This window comes from Macaca mulatta, chromosome 11 (genome assembly GCF_049350105.2).
Source record: "Macaca mulatta isolate MMU2019108-1 chromosome 11, T2T-MMU8v2.0, whole genome shotgun sequence".
Lineage (NCBI taxonomy): Eukaryota > Metazoa > Chordata > Mammalia > Primates > Cercopithecidae > Macaca > Macaca mulatta.
Window position 1 is genome coordinate 62,299,161 of NC_133416.1, and position 8,278 is coordinate 62,307,438.

General features: G+C 34.8%; 1 pseudogene; it reads right to left on the reverse strand.

Moving 5' to 3' along the window:
* Positions 1-1,821: 1,821 nt before the first annotated feature.
* Positions 1,822-3,317, reverse strand: LOC705261 (heat shock factor protein 2 pseudogene; annotated as a pseudogene).
* Between the last annotated feature and the right edge of the window lie 4,961 nt (positions 3,318-8,278).

Consider the following 8,278-nt stretch of genomic DNA (forward strand, 5'->3'; position numbering starts at 1 on the left):
GAAACCAGTCTGAGTTCTAAAATCTCAAAAGTAGGGAAGCTGACAGTGCAGCCTTCAGTCTGTGGCCAAAGGCCTGAGAGTGCTTGGCAAACTACTGGTATAGGTTCAGGAGCCAACAAGCTAAAGAACTTGGAATCCAATGTTTGAGGACAGGAAGCATCCAGCACAGGAGAAAGATGGAGGCCAGAAGACTTAGCCAGTCTAGTCCTTCCATGTTCCTCTGCCTGCTTTTATCCTAGCTTCACTTCACTGGCAGCTGAATAGATGGTGTCCACCAGATTGAGGATGGGTCTGCCTCTCCTAGTCCACTGACTCAACTGTTAATCTCCTTTGGCAACACCCTCACAGACACACCCAGGAACAATACTTTGCATCCTTCAATCCAATAATGTTGACACTCAATATTAACCGTCACAAATGAACTATAAATGAATTCAATAAATTAAAAATGAATGAGCACTTATGCTGCATTCCAAATTATGATAAGTGTTATTGGATCTTGCAAATAATGCATTTCATTGTGAGGAACTGAAAATTCAATTGTTAATGTAAAATGACATGCATTAAATAACCAAAGCATAAATAGATGCTATCATATGTAGGGATAACTATAATAATATTTAAAAAGAGTATGGAGAAGTGATGCCAAGTTTGGCTACCGTAGCAAGACAATGGTAACTCTGGGGAGATATGAATGGAATCTTAAATATTGGTAGGATTTAGAACTAGATTCAAAGAGAATGTATCGGGTACAATTAAAATCAACGTGTTAAGCCTACACTGTGCAAGATGAATGGATGCAGTGAGACATCTCATCTGGTTTCATAGAGGTTACAATTTGGAGAGTAATAGAAAGCCCAATTTGCTAAATAGGAAATTGGGAAGTAACAAAATCTCTTAAGAAAGAAATGACATAATTAAAATAGTGTTTGAGAAAGATAAATCTGGAATCTTAAAAAGTAAATGCTGAGGAGAAAAAGGAAATCAGATAGGATTTTTAAAAAATAATGTTCAAGTTGAGTTGAGTAGGTACCAAATCTGGATTATCACTGTAGTAGTGGAAGTATAGAAAAAAGGGAAAACCCGGGGTTAATTATGAAGCACTATATTAAAAATGTTATCTGAGAAAGTAGAAAACATAGTGGTACCACTTACAGAAGTTTGATAACTAGCCTATTAATAAAAAAGCCTGTTAATAAATGTCACCAGTAGGCAATTGTATTAGTCTATTCTCACACTGCTATAAAGACATATCTGAGACTGGGTAATTTATAAAGAAAGAGGTTTAATTGACTCACAGTTCTGTATGGTTGGAGAGGCATCAGGAAACTACAATCATGGTGGAAGGTAAAGGGGAAGCAAGTACCTTCTTCACAAGGCGGCAGGAGAGAGAGAGAGAGAGTGAGGGGGAAACTGCCACAGACTTTTAAACCATCAGATCTTGTGAGAAGTCACTCACTATCACAGGAACAGCATGGGGGAAACCACCCCATGATCCAATCACTCCCACCACTTCCCTCCCTTGACACACAAAGATTACAATTTGAGATGACATTTGAGTGGGGACACAGAGCTAAACCATATCAGCAACACACATGTATGTGTGTGTGTGTGTGTGTGTGTGCACGCGTGCATGTAGGCTTGTCGTGTATGGCCTTTATTGTGTTGAGGTATAGGTATATTTCTTCTCCACATATTTTTTGAGAGTTTTTTATTATATTATTAAAAGATGTTTGATTTTGTCAAATGTTTTTTTTTCTGCATCTATCGAGATGATCATATGGTTTATGTTCTTCATTATGTTAATATAGTATACCATATTTATAGATTTTTGTTTGCGTGTTTGCACTGTAGGATAAATTTCACTTGATCAACTTCTATGGATTTATCTACAGAGGACATAACTTCTGGTGATGCTGTTGTACTCACCTGTTCAACAGAAGAAGCAGGGGTCCCATCGAGGAATGCAAGAAGTGGAAAGGCAGTGTACTGGATAAGCTGCTCATCTGGCTTGGATTTAGATTTTCTTCCCTCTTCCCAACTGGCTGAACTACATTGTTCTTGTAGTTTCTAATCCTTTTTTCTCAGAGTCAACCAGGAGACCTGGGTCTATGCTAAATTGTCTTCCTGATAGCACGACTTGGAAGTCCTCTAAACTGCAATCAATACTGTTAAGATAATCCAACAACTCAACCTTTCCCAAAAGACTGATGTTATCATTCAAAATGGAATCCATCATGGTCACTGGGTCTTCTGAGGTCAGACTGGATGAGCCATTTAGTAGACAGCACTAGACATGCGAGGGTTGCTCTCATCACTGCCTGATCTTAGGGATTCGCTGGCTGGTTCACTCTGCTCTCCACTCTGAATGGCAGGTGCATACTCATCTTCATTGTTATCTTCAACGGTGACAATATCAGGGTACTGGGTACAATTGGAGGGACCATATATAACATCCTGGATATATATATATATATATATATGATATAATATATGGATATGATATAATATCCCAGTTTCTGGAATAACTGGGATATCTTCTTCATTTGCATTATCATCAGTAACATTGTAAATAATGATGTCATCTGAAATCATCTCCCTTGGCTTTAAAACTTCAGTCCTACTGTGTGGAACTTTATGATGGTAATTATCAGTTGGTTCTTTGACTATGTGCTGAAACAGATTCTTCTTTTGGGCTCCATTAGTGTTTAAAGTAGAGGCCTTTTATGTTTTAAACTCACAAGTTGGTTATTTTGAACCTGTGTAACAATAAACTGGACAATCTTTCGAATAACTTGTTGCTGTTGTGCATGCTTTGCTTGTGATTCTGACACCTCCTTTCAAAGGGACTCATTCTCACTTTTTAATTCAGAAAGCCTGTACTCAACAGTTTCCTGTTTTATTTGAACCTTCTGAGCACTACTTATAATTTTTTAAAAAAATTTTCCTGACGAATTTTTATTTTCTTCTGGTTTTGAAGATGAAACCTTCCTTTTAATGTTCTCCAACAAGTCATCCTGTCCTTGTTTGAAATAAGGATGCTGAAATTCTACAGGACCATCTCTTTCCTGCTTTACAATTCCAGAGTAGATATGTACTGCTTTACGGAAACCATACACATTCAGTTGCCTCACAAAGTTTGCCATGTTATTGTGCTTGAAATATTTGGGAAGAATTTCCTTTGCAAATCATTGCTCATCCAAGACCAGAAAACTTTGGCCATTCTGCTTCCAGGTGATGATCTCGTTAGTGTGGGTTTCCTCCACAAGCGTCCACATCTTGCTGAGGAAAGCCGGCACGTTCGAACTCTGCTTCATTGTTAACGCAGCACAGGGATTCCAAACTCTACACCCAAACGCTGTGGTAGCGTCGGCGGCAGCGACCGGAATCATTTATTAAAGATTCAGTTGTTGGACCAACTGGATGTCATTGCTTTAGAAAGGTGAGTAACTGTCATCCAGGATATAATCTGTGCTCTTCGTTAGCAACAAATATATCAAGCAATTACAGGTCGAAGTACAAGGGTTCAAAATGGGAATGTCAGCCACCACGGTAAAACCTATCAACTCACTCTCAACTTTTTTTTGCTGGATGCCTGCATGACATTTGTCCCTGCTGAATGAATATTCTTACTGCTTAACAGAGGGATAATTTTACTAGGGGAACACAACAATTGATAAAATGAGCTCTAAATTCAGTCTCTTTACTGAACACACTCATTTTGCTGAACCAACAGGTTAAAAAAAAAAGCTTTGTATTCTCTTGGGTAAATTATTCTTATTAGCAACAGATATTAATAGAAGGAGTATAGCAGTAACCTAGAACATTTTCCAGAAACCCTTCTAATACTTCCATGACTCATTGTAAATATTAATGAACAACCACAGCAATTAATCACAGGCAGGACCACAGGGTCTCGGATCCTTCAACGGTGAAGTTTGTGTCACCCTACCAGCAAACAACTTCAAGATATTGAGGCTGATGTTCAGACAAAAGGTAATATGGAGTAAATAAATATCAATATTGCCTTTAACTAGCTGCATATATGACGACTTTATGAGCCATCATTATTTTCTCCTCTTTCCATCCATTCCCCTTTTCTTCCTATTTTACATATATGCATTTATAGCAGTTAAAGAGTTATCAAAGACAAATTATGATTTTTTTGCTGATATAGAACAGTTCTTTAAATTCTTTTGAACTATATACAGTGACTGATGAGAAGTTACCAACTTAATACATAACACCTGAGTAAACAACTTTAAAGCGATTAAAATTACAATATAAACCCAACTTTAGATCCAGTTAATCATTTGGCCTTTACTTGATGGATTAGAAGGAATTTGTTGGATTTTGCCCATATCATGGTCATGCTATTCTATCTTTTCTTATCAATTACTATTGAGAAAATATAGTTAAAAAGTCACCAAGGAGAGATTTGGGTGAATGGAATTCTGAAAGTAAATATGAAATTAACTTTATGACTAGGACCCAAAATTTTCCTACAAATTGCATGATGAACCACAACATTTCCTTTCATATCTATTTCTACTTGCTTATCAAAAACTGTGCTATAATGATAAATTGAAAATGCTTCTTTTTCAATGAAGAAATTAAAATTAAAAGATCCTTGTAGTTTTTCCTAAAGAATGTCTCATATGTACTTTAAGTCCTCTTAGGCTTTTAAAAAAAATCTAGAGTCTCTGAGGTCTTCACGGATCTTGCTTCTAGATCCTAGAGGTCTTATTAATTAATCAACTTGTTTTCTTCTCTCCCAGAGGTACTGTCTCCCAGAAGACAAAGGAAATCTCAATACTGCAATTATATGAAAAAGTTATAGCAAAACCAAAGCCCTCATGGATAACTGCTGTTGATATTTTGGCAGTATTCAGAAATGCCAAAGAGCTCAAGACCTCTACTTGCATATCCATGGCAATCTGTCCTCTTGCCTTGAAAGAGTCCAAGCTTCTGAGAATGCAGGATAGATAATATCCTATGGATTGATTTCTCAGGTTCACTTTGCATAACTATAGACTATAGTTCCTGGAATTACTTCAGTTTTGGCAGAACATGATTTGAAAAATTCACCTTGACTCTCTTATAAAAAGGACTATAAAATTTTTTAGGAAATCAACTACCAAAAAAAGGACTGTTTTTAAAATAGAGCAATGAGGCACATAAGCCACATTTATCTATAGGAAGAATCTAAAACTGTAATAATAAATGTGCATTTGTGGGGAATGATTCATTTTATTTCAAAGTAATGATTTTTCAGTACTTATAATTATGACAGTCATTAATTAACTGTGTTTATCCTTTCTAGAATTAAAACAATAAACAGAGGAAAACATTGGAACTCTGCTGCTTCATTATTAACAGAGTCTGACAAGTTACTAAACAATACAAGGTAAAAGTAACTTTTAAAACATGTAAGTTTTTGAAAAATAAGTCACAAACTGACTACTTGTTCTTGGCTTCTCCGGGAAGAACTCTCTTTTCCAGTAAAAAAGGTAATCAGCAATGCATTTATTAACATTTATAATGTTATAATGTTTATAACAGTTAATGATATAAATTTATTTTAATAAATTTGTTTTTTATTCTTCTCTGATTCTACATGCTCATCATCATTCAGCTTTTTTCTATGTAATAAATATGTACTGAATTATTGTAATTCACTAGATTCAGAACATTATGTTGACAATACACAGCAAACAAGCTGAGTTTGATGTTAAGGATATTATTTTCAAGAGAGGAAAATTAACATTTAATAATAATATTAAATTATAATGTTGGAATGAGTTTGATAGGAATAAATCTTAGAAATTAAAATAATCTGTTTTGCCTCTAGATGAGAATAAAACAAAGATAAATGATATATATTATTTTTCAAAAAATGATTTTTCATGCTTACTTCAGTCAGCTTTCTTTCACTTCTTAAATATCTTACACCTTTCCAGACCGTAAGTGCAATCTAATGTAAGCTCTTACTACTTTTTAATTATTTACATATCTAATTTTTGATAAAATAGGTGAATATTTTATTTTCAACATTTAATACAGTCTTAAATAATGATAACATCTTATGCAACTTTTCTCTTAATAATCTTTTTTCTCAGGCAAAATATTCCATTTCTCCAAGATTTCTTTATCTCTCTAAACTTTCAACAGATTGATTCTTCCCCTCAACTGAGAATGTTTTGTCCAAAAACGAATGTATGTATTATTAATTTTCAACCTAATAAGCATTATTTGGTATGAATAGTGGGACTGAGCACTGAAGATTATAATGAAAATAATGGCTAACATTTACTGAATACTTACTTTACCATAAATGGTGCTAAGTGATTTATGTACATATGTCATTTTCTATTCCCAAGAAAACTTTGAGGACTCTTATTTCCGCTTCATATATGAGAATACAGTAGCACAGAGAGAGAGCATAAGTAACTTGTCCAAGGTCCCATTTAGAAAGTAAGTGAAGCAGAACTGGAGCCTAGATTTATTTAAACCTAAAACCTGTACTAACCACTGCAGTATTAAATAGATAGTTTTTATGTTTTTCTCTCTTTCTGCATGATCATTATCATTCAACTTTTATCTATAATAAATATGTATTGATTAATTACCATTTACCAGACACATAATGTTATGCTAACAATATATGGAGAACAAATTGAATTTTGTCTTAAGTAGGCTATTGTCAAGTGAAAAATAATTAATATGTAATCTCAATATTAAAATATGGTGATAGTTGGTCTCTTCAATTGTCTTTGGATGAGACGTTTTGACCCAGGTTGAAGAATTAGAGATTTTATTTGGAAATATGAAATTTTAACTAAACTCTAAAGTGCAAGCAGAATTAAGGTAGGGGAACAGGAAGGGTCCTTTATTAAAAGCTGATATAGTACAGTGATTAATCACTAATGATGATTAAAAGCATGGATTCTGAAGCCAGTTTTCTTGGCTTCAAATCTTGATTCTCACTCTAGTAAGTGAATTTCAGCAGACTTCATTTCTCTATACCTCAATTTCCTCATCTGTAAACTTGGGAATATAATAATACCCACCTCATGTTATTATTGTATGGATTAAATGAGCTACTATGAAAGCATTTAGAAAAGTGTCTGGCACATGAAAAGTGCCATGTACATATTTGTTATTATTGTTGCCTAGACAGAATCATGCACAGAAGGCCCTTAGGACAAAGAAAGAGTGCTTGTATTGTTAACATATGAAGTTAAAAAATCTATTTGAGCAGTAATGAGTTAATAATGGCTACAAAAGTTGTATTCGGGGCAAACAAAAGTGTAATCAACAATGCCCCCATATGTATCCTTTGCAGTACTAATTTCTAAAGTAACTCCTTTATCTGGAGAGGAGTTCTACTGTAGATCTCTATTTAAAGAACTGCAAGTCACATGGACACATAGAGGGGAAAAACACACTGGAACCTTTTGGAGAGTGGAGGGTGGGAGGAGGGAGAGGATCAGGAAAAATAACTAATGGGTGCTGGGCTTAATACTTCAGTGATTAAATGATCTGTACAGCAAAACCCCATGACACAAATGTACCTATGTGACAAACCTGCACTTGCACCCCTGAACTTAAAATAGAAGTTAAAACAAAGATCTCCAAGTCTTGGGATCAAGAAATGAAAGGAAGTTTTCTTTATGAAAGTGCTTTGATGGCCCATCTGGGACAGAAATTTTTGAATGTGAGTACTAATAATTTGTGCTTGGTTGTGCACACCTTTTATCTTAGCGGGTACATAACTTCCATCAGAATCCAGTTTCCATGACTTGTGAAAGGTAATTGCACTTCACAAGTAGTTTTTTTCTTTCTTTTTTTTTTTTTTTTAACTCAGTCACTTCCTTTATATTCGTTGGTACTCCAAATTAAGTCCCTGTTTTCCTAAACTTGACTACTAAAACCCCAAATATCTCCCAACCCAAACTACCTAATGTGCTTCCCAAAGTCATTTATTAAATTGGTTGTGCTCTCTTCCAGTCAGTGCTTCATGATGTTGAAGTTATTATGTGACTCATGAGTGGGAAATGTATAGAGAAGTGACACTTGGAAATGTGAAAGGCATTTGGGTAGAAAGGCATTGTATTAGATGCAGAGGCAAAAAACCTAACTCTACCACTTAAAGAATTAAGAAATACAACTAATCTTTGGTTTCAACAGCAATTGGTTGGCTTTAAGTCACCGTATACTTATGAGGCTAAAATTAAAATAGCTTTGTAAATCTTAATATCATAAGAGATTATTTGTA